Source organism: Sardina pilchardus, chromosome 8, assembly GCF_963854185.1.
Source record: "Sardina pilchardus chromosome 8, fSarPil1.1, whole genome shotgun sequence".
Lineage (NCBI taxonomy): Eukaryota > Metazoa > Chordata > Actinopteri > Clupeiformes > Clupeidae > Sardina > Sardina pilchardus.
The window spans coordinates 32,533,089-32,545,941 of record NC_085001.1 but is presented as its reverse complement, the minus strand read 5'-3'; the positions used below and the strand labels follow the sequence as shown (position 1 = coordinate 32,545,941).

Genomic DNA, 12,853 nt, shown 5'->3' with positions numbered 1-12,853 from the left:
GTGTGGACTTTTTAAAGGAACACTTCACAGTTCTTTCATATTACACTACGTTATTCCCTTAACCAAGACGAGTTGATACATACCTCTACATTTCAGTGAGTGCACTCATTGGTCCTGCACGCGGCACAACTTTGATAGCACTTAGCTAGCCCAGTTCATTCATTAGGATCCAAACAGAGATTAAGTTAGAAGCGACCAAACACCTCCATGCTTTCCCTATTAAAATGTAGTTACACGAGTAGTCACACGACCAAGTATGGTGAGACAAAACGTGGTGCATTTCTAAGCAGGTAAGAGGGATAACTATATTGTGTGGCACAATAATATCCTCACTCTTGCACTTTCAGTTTCACTTTGGAGTGAGGATATTACTGCGCCGAGTCTAATTGCTCCCAATTGTTATTCCACCACACAATATACTGTAGTTATCCCTCTTAGGTGCTTAGAAATGCACCACGTTTTATTTTGTCTCACCATACTTGGTCTTATGACTACTCCTGTAACTGTATTTTAATAGGGAAAACATGGAGGTGTTTGGTAGCTCCTAACTTCATCTCTGTTTGGATCCTAATGAATGAACTGGGCTAGCTAAGTACTATCAAAGTTGCGCCACGCACCAGAGCCAGTGAGTGCGCACATTGAAACGTGAGGGGTATCAACTTGTCTTAGTTAAGGAAATAGCATAGTTTAATATGAAAAAACGGTGAAGTGTTCCTTTAAGGTTTTGGACCGGCTGTGGAAGGGCAGAGAGGGTGACCTATTGTTCTCCACTAAGAAACTCTGTAGCTCCTTCAAATGGCCCAAGGACCTGTTTCAACTCCTCACTGATGTTCCACTGCTCTGGCTTTAGATCCAGGTAGTGGTGTTTGCCTCTCGGATTGACTGCTGGATCAGAGAGAGCTGCAGTCACGGGCCATCGCTGTTCCAGGAGTCTTGATAACATGTGATATGTGCTGTTCCACCGGGTACTGACATCCTGTACCAACATCAGTGGTGGCTTTCCCATCTGCTGTTGTTTTTCTTTGAGCTTAGTGCAGGCCAGTTCACTCTTTTTGAAGTGTTCCACTAGGCACCTAGCAGAACCAACACAACTAGCCATTGTTTTATTGTTTTTGAGTATGCTCTGCACAGCTAAATTTAAAGTATGCCTAGCACATCTCACAGAAGCCCGCCCATGCCTCTCTCTAAGAATTATTGCTGCTGCCACCACGTTGGGCCCCATTGTCATGAACAACTGCCTTTACTTTTTCAAATGGAATCTGAAATTTGGCAGTTGTCTCCTCTAGCCAGTCTGCAATGTTAGCTGCAGTGTGTCTCTCTTCTAGGGGCATTGTGGTTAGGGAAAGAAGAAAGAAGTGACATGTCACCCCGAGGTAGGCCTCTGTTGCCACCAAGGGGGTAGGAATATTCCCGGAAGTAGAAACACGAATTGAGCTGGTTATCAACCCTCTGCTAACTCCCTTGGACGGCCATAGATTGCAGATTTTTTTGCGATCCCATAACTTCATGTAGCATGTGCCCTGTGTCGCCCTTATAGCTTCTGTATATTCTATATAGGGTATCGAAGGCAAAACTAATTCACGTCTTCCTCGTATATAACGGTGGTTTCCCGTAAAGAAGTATAGTTAGCATGTCGGTTGGAGGGAAGCTAACGTTCGACGGGAGATTTCGCGTAATGTTTGGATAAGAAGCTCTGTCCAGCCTGCACGAAAAACATGACAGAAAGTCATTCGCAAAATCAGTGAAAAGTCAAAGTCAAAGTCAAAGTACTTTATTGGCCATTTGTGCATAACACATTGGAATTCTTGTGCAGGCCCTACAAGTCAAGTATTTTTTTAAAAAGAACAGACATGACAAACAGACATGACAAAGAGTAACACATACAAGACATCCAACAAATAGCATTGCACCTGATCTCCTTATTGCACATTGTCCCATTAGAGTCTTTCTAGAGAAAAAGTGTGTAGCCTACGATAGTAAAGCATTAGAGGCAAGTAAACATAATAATAATATTAAAAACGAACGTTAATAATGGATTGACAGTTGTTAGGAAAAACCCATCAGACGAGTTACAGCAATGTACAGGATGTATGTCATGAAGTGAGTACGAGTCTGCGCAGTACGATGGAAAGTAAACGGAATGGGAGTCTGTTTGTCCATTTCTTTTAGGTCTGCCACACTAGTCCAAATATCTGTTGTCAGGGCAACACACTCTGTTTCCTTTAGGACCACTTTCAATTTCTCCTTGATTTCTTGGTGTTTCTTCTCCATCAACTGGGTGAAATATGTCCTTGATGGCAGGTTGTATTTTGAATACAAAAATTGTATTTGTGTGTGTGTGTGTGTGTGTGTGTGTGTGTGTGTGTGTGTGTGTGTGTGTGTGTGTGTGTGAAGAAGGGTTTCTTTTTTTAGATTATACTCTCTTGCAATTGAACGTGAATACGTTTGCTACTTGAAAACATCAAAGCTAAACATCTTATCTAGTCAAACCGCATCACGACATCACTACAAATACAGTATGCTATTAAAATCAGCGAACATCAATGTAAAGGCTTAGACTACGTTACCTTGTTTCAGCGACTCTTGGTGAAACAGCATGTCCGTACTGGAACAATCAGATCCCTGCACGGATAGTGCGTGTCATAGGAATTTAACGAGGCTTCGAGGCCTCGAGGAATTTTCATAATCGAGTTAATTGAGTAACTCGATGAATCGTTGTGGCCCGATATGGATGCCACAATAAAGGTTAAAACACTCACTAATATTGAATAAACAACTATTTGATTAAACCTATGGTGTAAGACGCCTCTGAAAGAACGATATGCAGCTTTCAAGTGACAAAAATGGCAATGACCAAGTTGATGACAAAAGTGACAACGAGCCCTGAAGTGGGCAACTGCGTTAGCAAATTCTTTCTCCAGTTTCCCACCTCTTATTCTCACACAAGGTGATGTGAATGATGATGTTTTCACTGGGAAAAATGTTTTTGCACATGAAAGCACAGAGAACTGAAGGTATGTAGTGTTGGCAAGATTGAAATTTCATTGGACCTTAACGAATCAGTTACTATAGCGATGGCTTAAAGGAACCGTATGTATGATTTTGGCCAAAATTGGAACTGCAATCACTTTCAAAATACTGTAGAGTGGTGTATCCACTACCCCTCCCCCGAGTCAAAGTTGGCAACCCAGATGCCGAAATACTACTGATATGTGACCCTGCAAAGCGAAACCAGTCGTTTCGGTAAAATTTACCAAATCAAGTTATTGTGCTCACATGAACGGCCATAAACTAAGCTTTCCAACGATATGTATATCAAGGGAATAATACACAAAATATCACTAAGCTAACCGCATCCAAAGTTGTCATGGTTCTCCTGCCATGATATGCCAGAATTGGAGAAATCACCTTTTTAAACAACTGGAATGACTGCAAATGTGTTGAATCTTCGCCAGGTTTAACAGTCAAGACGTATGTTTTTCCGTGAAATTAGTTCACGATATGAAACTGTAGACTGTATACTGTAGAATTATGCGAAAACGTGAAATTCATTTTAACCCGGAAGTTTGTTTATTGTGGATTTTCTCAAAATAACGTTTTGAATGGTCACATATGTCTAGTGACATATCAGGGCCATTTTATGATAATTGAAATACATTTCATACATAAGGTTCCTATACACTATTTGGCTAATTTTACAATGTTTCCAAGAAGGCAGTTTTTTACACTGTAGGACATAGGCCCCTACTACAACATGTATTCATCCTAACACGATCAAATGTGTGTTTACAGAGTTTGATTTAGCATGGGTTCCTCCGTATAATTTCACAGCATGCAATTAAATCAGCATTTGATAAGAGTTGAAGAAATGTTGTTTCTTACTATTACACCAGATAGGGAATCTGTGTTATGTGGCTAAGCAGCTGCCTAGCACGTACATGTAAATCATGTTTAAATGGCTAGCCTATATTTATAAAACAATTTATAAGGTAGAAACAATGCCACATGTCTAAATGCAATGATGCCACTTTAAAAGTTTGTTTAGATCCAGTGGCACTGCAGTCATGAAAAGGGAATGTCACACTTTGGTTACTTTATTGCAAAAATATCCATGTTGCAAAACCAACTTGGGGTTTCTTCCACCTTTGGGGGTGGTAATCACAATTATAACTAGATGGCAAACTAATCTATGGTACAACTGTAGCGATAATTTCTGATCCTATTCAATGAAATTTTATTTATAGTGTCAAAACAATTGTAATCATCTGAGGAGTTTTACAAAACCCAGAGTCTTTTTCTTTACTTTTTAAGCAAAGCACAAAACTAAATTCTGTCTGCATGTCAGTGTCCTGTGCAGTATTAATTAATCTCTGTGTTATGCATACTACTGGCTAAATGTGTTATTCAATACTAGAACAATTGGATTCAGAGGGAACACTGCCGTTAGACAAAGTCGATTGATTTGTCTTAGTCATGGCTTGTAACCTTCCCCTGAATGTTGTGTGGCAGGGGTTTGTCTTAACCACCTCCAACCTGGCAAAATACAATGAAATGAGACTATGTGTTGGTTGTTCCACTGCGCAGAACCACCAAACATGAAAGGATTGGTCTCTGCATATTAGTATTGTGCTGAAAAAAAGCTAGTATCACTGCAGGAGTGTATGCTCCACTCACTTTCTCCATAGTCAGTACTGCCCCCTGCCCTCAGGACACAGACTCAGATCCCTCCCACTCAGAACAAACAGAGCCCTGGCTAGCTTTGTGCCTGCTTCCATTAGACTGTTGAACAGTCACTCTTAGTCTTCTTTTATGTATTTATGTATTTTATGTATTGTATTTATTATTATCTTTTAGAGAGTGTGTGTGTGTGTGTGTGTGTGTGTGTGTGTGTGTGTGTGTGTGTGTGTGTGTGTGTGTGTGTGTGTGTGTGTGATGGTATGTGCTGCTTCTCCACATGTGAAGTTCCTAACGGAAAAATAAAGTTCTTTGAATTGAATCCACTCCTCCTGGATATCCACCATGTTAATTACAGGGTCATTCTATGCCAAATTAATTTGTCTACATAATAATGAAACTAACACATGTAGTTTTTGTTTAATTTCCACATTTTAATATTTAAAGGGATGGCAGGGATCCACCATAGCACAAAACACCGTGGATTATTTCATCTGGTAATCCTCTGAATGGATTCTTTTCTGACAGAACATTGGGACTGTTAGTTATCTTCCACTGGCCTCTCTTCACCACATCTCCTCTGTCTCGTCTACTCCACTGTTGTTAATCTGGTGCTCATAACATATTTCACACCGGAGTTTAAGATTAAAATCTGAATTGCTTCAGTGTTATTAGGGCCCAAGCACCGAATGGTGCAAAAGCCCTATTGTGTCTGTAGGAGTTGTTGTTGTTATTGTTATTATTAGGGCCCAAGCACCAAGGTGCAGACTGTGCCTGCACTGGAAGCCCTATTGTTGCTGTAAATTTGGTAGGTGCATGTATCTAGGGTTGCAAAATTCCGGGAATTTTCAAAGTTGGAAACTTTCCATGGGAATAAACGGAATGGAAATTTTGTATTTGGCAAGTTAGTATATAAGGGCGTATTCACACTAGGTCCCCTGGACCGGACCCGGGTTCGTTTGGGCCGATGGTTCGGTTGTTTTTGACGCAACCGTACCGAACTCGGGTGCGGACCCGGGACCGGACCCGGGTCCGCCTGAAAAGGTGGTCTGGGGTCCGGTTCGCTAGAACGCTGGAGAAGGTTGCTAAGCAAACGTTCTAAAAATTCTAAAGAATCTTTACTTTTGTCCTCTTCATTGCACTGCCTTTTGCTGTGTTGCCAAGTGTTATTTTGTAAACAGAATTCTGGAAGTTCGTGTTGCTTATGACGCAAACGGACCCGGGTCTGCAGACAAACATGTAATGTGAACAGGGACCAACTACGGCAGAAGTAACCGCACTCGGGTCCGGTCCAGCTAAACGGACCTAGTGTGAAAGCAACCTAACAGAGACCTTAACCTGTAGTTGGAAAAAAAAACATCTTTCCGCATAATGTTAGATAAAACAACCTGATTTAATGCAAATTCAGTTGAATTTTTACCCTGCACACAATTACATGCACACAACAATCAGCATAGGCTACTAGACATATAAGAAACCTAATTTTCCCGGTGAAAACGTCATTGCAAACGTTATCTCATGTGGGAATAACTGGTGGGAAACTGGGGGAAGTTTGCGACAGAGTCGCCCAGTTCTTGGCATGTCATCGCTGTTGTCCTCATGCAAATGGGAGAACGTAATTTTGCATAAGCTCTAATGGGATGGTTAATAATTCTATGGTCATATTACTGGTCTGATTTAGCTTGGCACTTTTAAAATAATCACAATCTGTGAGGTTTGGGGTCATACATGTATGTAATGTCGGTATTTTTTGGCCAACCAAGGATTAAAATAAATTCATTAAACATTTTTGTAACAAGTCGAGTTGAGTCAGTGTTCACGGCAGTCTTGGCTAGCTAATGTAAGCTGCTAGTAAAAAACTAAATTCCTGTAAATTCTCATTAATTCCTAGCCTGACGACGTCATACTCAATTCTTATCAGAATATGAGTCTGAAACTGCTCCATTCAGCTGCGATTATGGGGCGTGATTCAACCGATACAGTGCGGGGGGGATAGCTCTGCACTCATTGGATAGACCAAACCAAACAGAACAAGTTATTGGCTGTCAGTATCTGCGAAATCTAAGACAGAAATATGTAGCAGGGTAGGCTATGGAAAACATCCTCCTTCGTTTTTAAAAATAATTCCTTCAAACTGTATGCAATGAACAGCTGGGGAAGTGTGTCGTTAACCCAACGAGCAAACAGACATTTTTAAAGAAACGGGAACAACATCACCCAAACATGCTGTTTTAACTGGGTGAAAGTGAAACTGAAGTTTTCCCACATATCCTCGTTGGTCTAAGTGTTCAGAAATAGTTGTGCGAATCCGTGATAAAACCTCCGTTTCAATAGCTAAGATAAACGAAAGGCCAAACTGCATGAACAAATTATGCATTCATAGCCATAGCGTTTCTGTTGCAATCATCAAAATCAACCTAAGCCAACATGGTCTCACACCCAACTCGTTGAACGAGGACGCATGCAGCCGTGAACGTCACTGCTGTTCATCTGTCAATCATCACGTAAAGCCCGCCCTGTGAAATGTGATTGGTCCGAACAGATCTGTATCTCGAATAGTAGCAGCTGAACGGAGCAGTGCCAGACCGAAGTTCCCTGCAGAAAAAGAATGGAGGCGGGGCTAAACTTCGGTCTGGCATCCAGGCTAATTAATTCCCTAATTTCCTGTAATTCCATAAAAGTTTCCAATATTGAATATTTCCAAAATTCCCCAGCTTAACTTCCCATGGGAAATTTCCAGAAAGTTCTGGAAATTTACCAAAAATGTTCCACCCCTTTGCAACCCTACATGTATCTCCTCGGACAACTTTCATATGTACAATGCATTTACCATGGCCAACAAGAGATGAGGTACTTAGGATTTTGTGTGTACTATGATAAAATGAATGTCAAAACATGTGCTCCCTGTGGGACCTTGACAGGCACCATGCCTTGACAGTGAGTTGAACCATGGAGGTATTTACACTATATTGCCATTGTAAGTATTCACTCACCTGCCTTGACTCACATACGAACTTCAGGCACATCCTATTCTTAAACTATAGGGTTTATTATGATGTTGGTCCACCACCAGACTCATGTCTTTACGGACCTTGCTTTGTACACTGGTGCACAGTCATGTTGGAATAGCAAGGGGCCATCCCCGAGCTGGGCTTGGTCCCTTAGTTCCAGTTAAAGGAATCCTTCAGCATTAATCAAGAGATTTTGGACAATTCCATGCTCCTAACTTTGTGGGAAGTTTGGGGATGGCCACTTCCTGTTCCAACATGACTGTGCACCAGTGCACAAAGCAAGGTCCATAAAGGCGTGGATGAACTTGACTGGCCTGTACAGAGTCCTGACCTCAATAGAACACCTTTGAGATGAATTGGAGTGGATCCATGGGCCGATCCGAATTTAATTTAGTTTTAAAAAAAGGCTGAGCCATGACGCTCAACCATGCCATTCAGCGCGCTGTAGCAGACAGCTCACTGCTGCGGGTTAGAGTGTGTCATCACCTCACTATGTGCTCTGAGTGTTTAAATTAACGGATGGGATAAATACAGATACCAAATGTATGTCATAGGATCAAAAGAATGTCTATTTTAACCTCCATTTGTCACAGATTAATTACGATCTTCATGCGTTTTGTTGCATTTAGGCAACACGTTTAATGTGTAGTCAACACAAAATAGCCTACTCAAACTAAACACATTGTCATGTTCATCTCATATCTGTTTAAACTGTTCTTGGTATCAAGACATGCAAATGTTCAAATTGGCTGTTAAAAACTTCTCATTTATTAGATAAAACGTACAACTTCAAGTGGCCCAAATATCACACACACACACACACACACACACACACACACACACACACACACACACACACACACACAGACACAGACACAGACACACACACAGACACACACACACACCAGTGGCGTAACTATACTGTAGGTGCGGCAAGTGCAGTCGCCTGTGACCTCCCGGGGCCCGTCGCTAGCCCTGCCCTGCCTTTTTGTTTTCAAATAAAAATCAAATTACCATCTTTCCTTGTCGTCATACTGTTTCGCCAGAGTATCTTTCTTTCTGCTGAGATACAGCAAGAATTTCTGGGTAGGTCAAGTGATTTGTTGTGATTTTTTTGAATGGGCTGCACATTTCAGTCATCGTTCAGACCAAAATGCCCTTCAAACACAAGAGCGGCCGCAAGAAGCGGCAGGACCGTAAAGAGCAAGGGGAAAGGGTGGCAAAACTACTATTAACATCTATTTTTCAACTTGCCAAAATGCTGGTCGTAGATTATTTATGACAGTGTAACATCCACATTCGGAGAAGTGTGTAGCCTACTGCTCTCATGTTGTTTCTCATTGTCTGTGACTGTGGCAACAGCTGAGCGATCTTTCTCCAAACTCAAACTTATTCAGACCTACCTACTGTAAGGAGCAGCATGGGGCAGGAGAGGCTCAGTGGGTTAGCTATCCTGTCCATTGAAAATACGAGAGCCAGAGCATTAAATATTGGGAACATCGTTGACGATTTTGCACAACGAATGGCTCACGGCCTAATTCACGCATATTGGGGATTGCATGCATAGTAATGATTTTGTTTGGTTTCTGCATGGTTAAATAAGTTAGGCTAAATTTTGTTTCTACGCAGTGCGAGTTTATAAGCAAGCAATCTACACTTGCCATTCAGCAGAGGGTTGAAGAGGTTTCAGCGCATTGAGTGTTCCCATAATTCCATGCGAGTTGATGTTAATGCAGTAATATTAGATTACCCTGGCCTGCTGGCTATAATTTTTTTTATTTTTTATGTTTTCACATGTAACGGATCCTATGTAGTCGTGTGTTTGTAACTGTAACTACTTAACTACTTAGGTGCCTCAGGTCCTTTTCATAGAGAATTGAAGTCACCCTTAATGTGTATTGCATGTATCAGAGCTAATACTGTACATCCTCTATTGTTTCCCGAAAATTTTGGGAAAGGCCCAATTGACACTCTCGCACCGGGGCCCGCCATTACCTTGTTACGCCACTGACACACACACTCACAAAAGTGAACTCACACCTGCACACACTCATTTTTATACATGCAAGAGTAGGAGATATACAGTATGCATATAAATATAGGAGATACAGACAAGTTGACAAGTTTAATTTATTTTTATGGACAGAATGTGCAGAACCGCACGGCAGATATATTTTGTACTGCTATGCAGTATATCTAGTTATTTTTTTAAGGCGCAGAGATCCGGGGCTATAGCCTTGAATGCCGAGGTCTAACAACACGGCTGGTAAGAAGTGAAATGTTAGACGCTCAAGATTGTTCTAGAGAAAATTTAAATGTTGTGTTCTGATTTGGTTTGATTACTTATTTCTCATTTTCACTGTATCAAGTGGCAGCACCATGCTTTATGGAATATAGATGAGAAACAAAAATGCAATTCTATCATTGCTTGTTTCTCCACCTCTACCCCCACCACACACACACGTTAACATGGTTAGCAGTAACATTTAATGGGCAATGGAGTATGATGAGGATTACTGTGTTTTTTTTCTCTCGACATGAGGCTTAATTTTTTTTAATCCTCGTGGGGCAGCTAAAGGCTAATCCTGCGACTGACTGCTGAGTGCTGGATCATATTAGATTGAAAGCATTTTGACATCTGATACATGTAGATTTTTCCTCTTGCTTTCATGCCATTTTTTCCATGCCATCCCAAGTCTTCGCTCAAGGTGCAGGGAAAGGATCTATTATGTATCTCTGTATCTGATTGCATCATTTACAAGAAATAGAATAGTCATTCCTGTCAAATCAGATAAGGTTGCTGCTGCTCCGTCTCCGATTGTTTGTTTAGCCAGAGTGCTGTGTATGTAGGGCAGTTTTGTATGATGATACAGTGGTTTGGTGTGCTGTATGTTGTCTGTAAGTAGTGTGGCTTCCTATGATGCAGTGAAGTGGGGGAGTTAGGTGGAGTAGGAGGGCAGGTGTGTGTGTGTGTGTGTGTGTGTGTGTGTGTGTGTGTGTGTGTTAGTCCCCAGGATAGGAATCTGACGAGTGCCGCTCCGGCACCCTTGAGCAGTTTTTTTTTAACAGCCCAATTTTCTGGGGGGGCTCCAGACCCGGATCTTGCACTCTGGGCCTAAATGTAGGCCTTAATGTATATTCAGTTATTGTTATTTTCATATTTTATTTTATTATAGTTATTTAATGTAATAACTTAATTTTAATTTAAGCATAGAAATATAATGAAGGAAAAAAAATGCAAAAAAATCTGCAATCTATGGCCGTCCTATGGGGGTTAGCAGAGCGTAGAAACCAGCTCAATCCGTGTTTCTACTTCCGGGAATATTCCTGCCCCCTTGCTTAGACCCGACCCTGCATTTACGTGCGCCATTTTGAAATACCGGTGGGCGCTAGGGACATTGACCCTCATTTATCAACAGAGCGTAGAAACCAGCATATATCTGAGCGCAGAAATCATTTTACGACGGGGCTCACGTGTGATTCATCAAACTTTCGTATCACTCCAATTCCAGCGTAAGAATAAACATGTGTTGATAAATGTGGCGGCTGGAAACAAGCGTGATTTAAATATCACGCCCCTATATTATGCTCGTTTTAATGGCCTCACCCCTAGAATTTACGACATGAAGGTGCATTATACGTCCAAAAGAGATCGTTAGTGATCTCGAGCCACAGTGACGTTGAGGGTGGTTATTGAGCTTGGATAAAAACTGTGTTTGAGTCTATTTGTCCTTGTGTTAATTGATCTGTAGCGTCTGCCTGATGGCAACGGTTCAATCAGAGAGTGACCGGGATGGTGGGTGTCCTCTATAATGTTTTGGGCTTTTTTGAGACAACGGGAACTGTGTACTGTAGCTCTTCCGTGTGTGGAGAGGGCAGCTGAAAGTATTTTGAGCGGTGTTGATGACCCTCTGAAGGGCTTTCATCTGAGTCGCTGTGCCATACACACATGCATATTAGTACGCTCTCAATGGAGGCACAGTAAAAGGACTCCAGAAGTCTTTGAAGCCTATGATGTTTTTCTTCCTGAGTATTCTCAGGAAGTACAGTCTCTGCTGGACCTTTTTCAGAGGGAGTGGAGCAAGGGACACACATCAAGATGTCTGTCAAGAAGACTATAAAGGCTAACAGCAACACTATAATGCTTTATGGGTGCAGTCATGAGTCAAGTCAAGTCATTTTTATTTGTATAGCGCGTTTAACGTGCATGGAGTGCAACCCAAAGCGCATTACACACAAGACTGATACAAAAGGCAGTACCGAACGAAGCGGCGTGGTCGCCAGCGTACCCGTGACAACAAGACATAAACAAACAAATTTACAAAATAACAAGATGACACAAGACAAAAGATGCCGGACAGAGCGGCATAATTGCCAGTGTACTTGTGACACCAAGACATGCAAGACAGTCAAACAAACAAAAATCAAATAAATAATAAAAACAAACGAAACCAGAAAGGTTCACGTTAACTTAGTCTGCATCCAAGTCAGATGACTGAGAAAGGTCCCAGGGCAATGATGACGCACAGCTTTGTACCTACCAGACCAACCCGGAGGATTCAACGGCGCTAGGCAGGCCGGCTGGAGAGCACCAGAAGCACAAGCAGCAGAAGCACCAAATAGTCCGAAGTTGTGGACGACCCTGCAGATCAGCAACTCAGTGGACCCCAACAGCGACAGTTTGTGTTTAGCGTCTAACGCTAGCATCTGCTTGATCCAGACAGACTCCAGGCAGAATGCTTTATAACCCTTCATGTGTTTAGAAAGCTTTATAAATACAGAAAGTGTTTTGGATACAACAATAAACATGTTTTTTCCTGTTGTCTCCTTTTCACGCTGTAATGTTCAACACTTTTTATTGAATGGGGCAGTTAGTAATCTTGCTACCACTGCACTGACCCACATACCACTGACTGGCCTTATGTTACCCTGCTACTGATGTGCCTCCAGAAAAGCAATTTGTCCGCCCCTGGTCTTATCTTTAAGTTAACAAAAAAACTTTTAGCAAGAGCAATAATCCTTTAGTATGCTCCTGATGTGTACATGATGTCCAGGTTTTTCCTTGTAGATGGTCCAACAGTTAAATGAAGTTAATTGTTACATGCCATGTAGCCATTTTTTTTTTTTAATTAAAGGCTTTTAAATTATTGAGAGTGCCTCAATTCTTC

General features: G+C 41.6%; 1 protein-coding gene across 1 annotated transcript in view; it reads left to right on the top strand.

The window, feature by feature from the left end:
• wscd2 (WSC domain containing 2) overlaps window positions 1-12,853 on the top strand; it is a 59,450-nt gene that overhangs the window by 4,051 nt on the left and 42,546 nt on the right. The window lies entirely within an intron of this gene.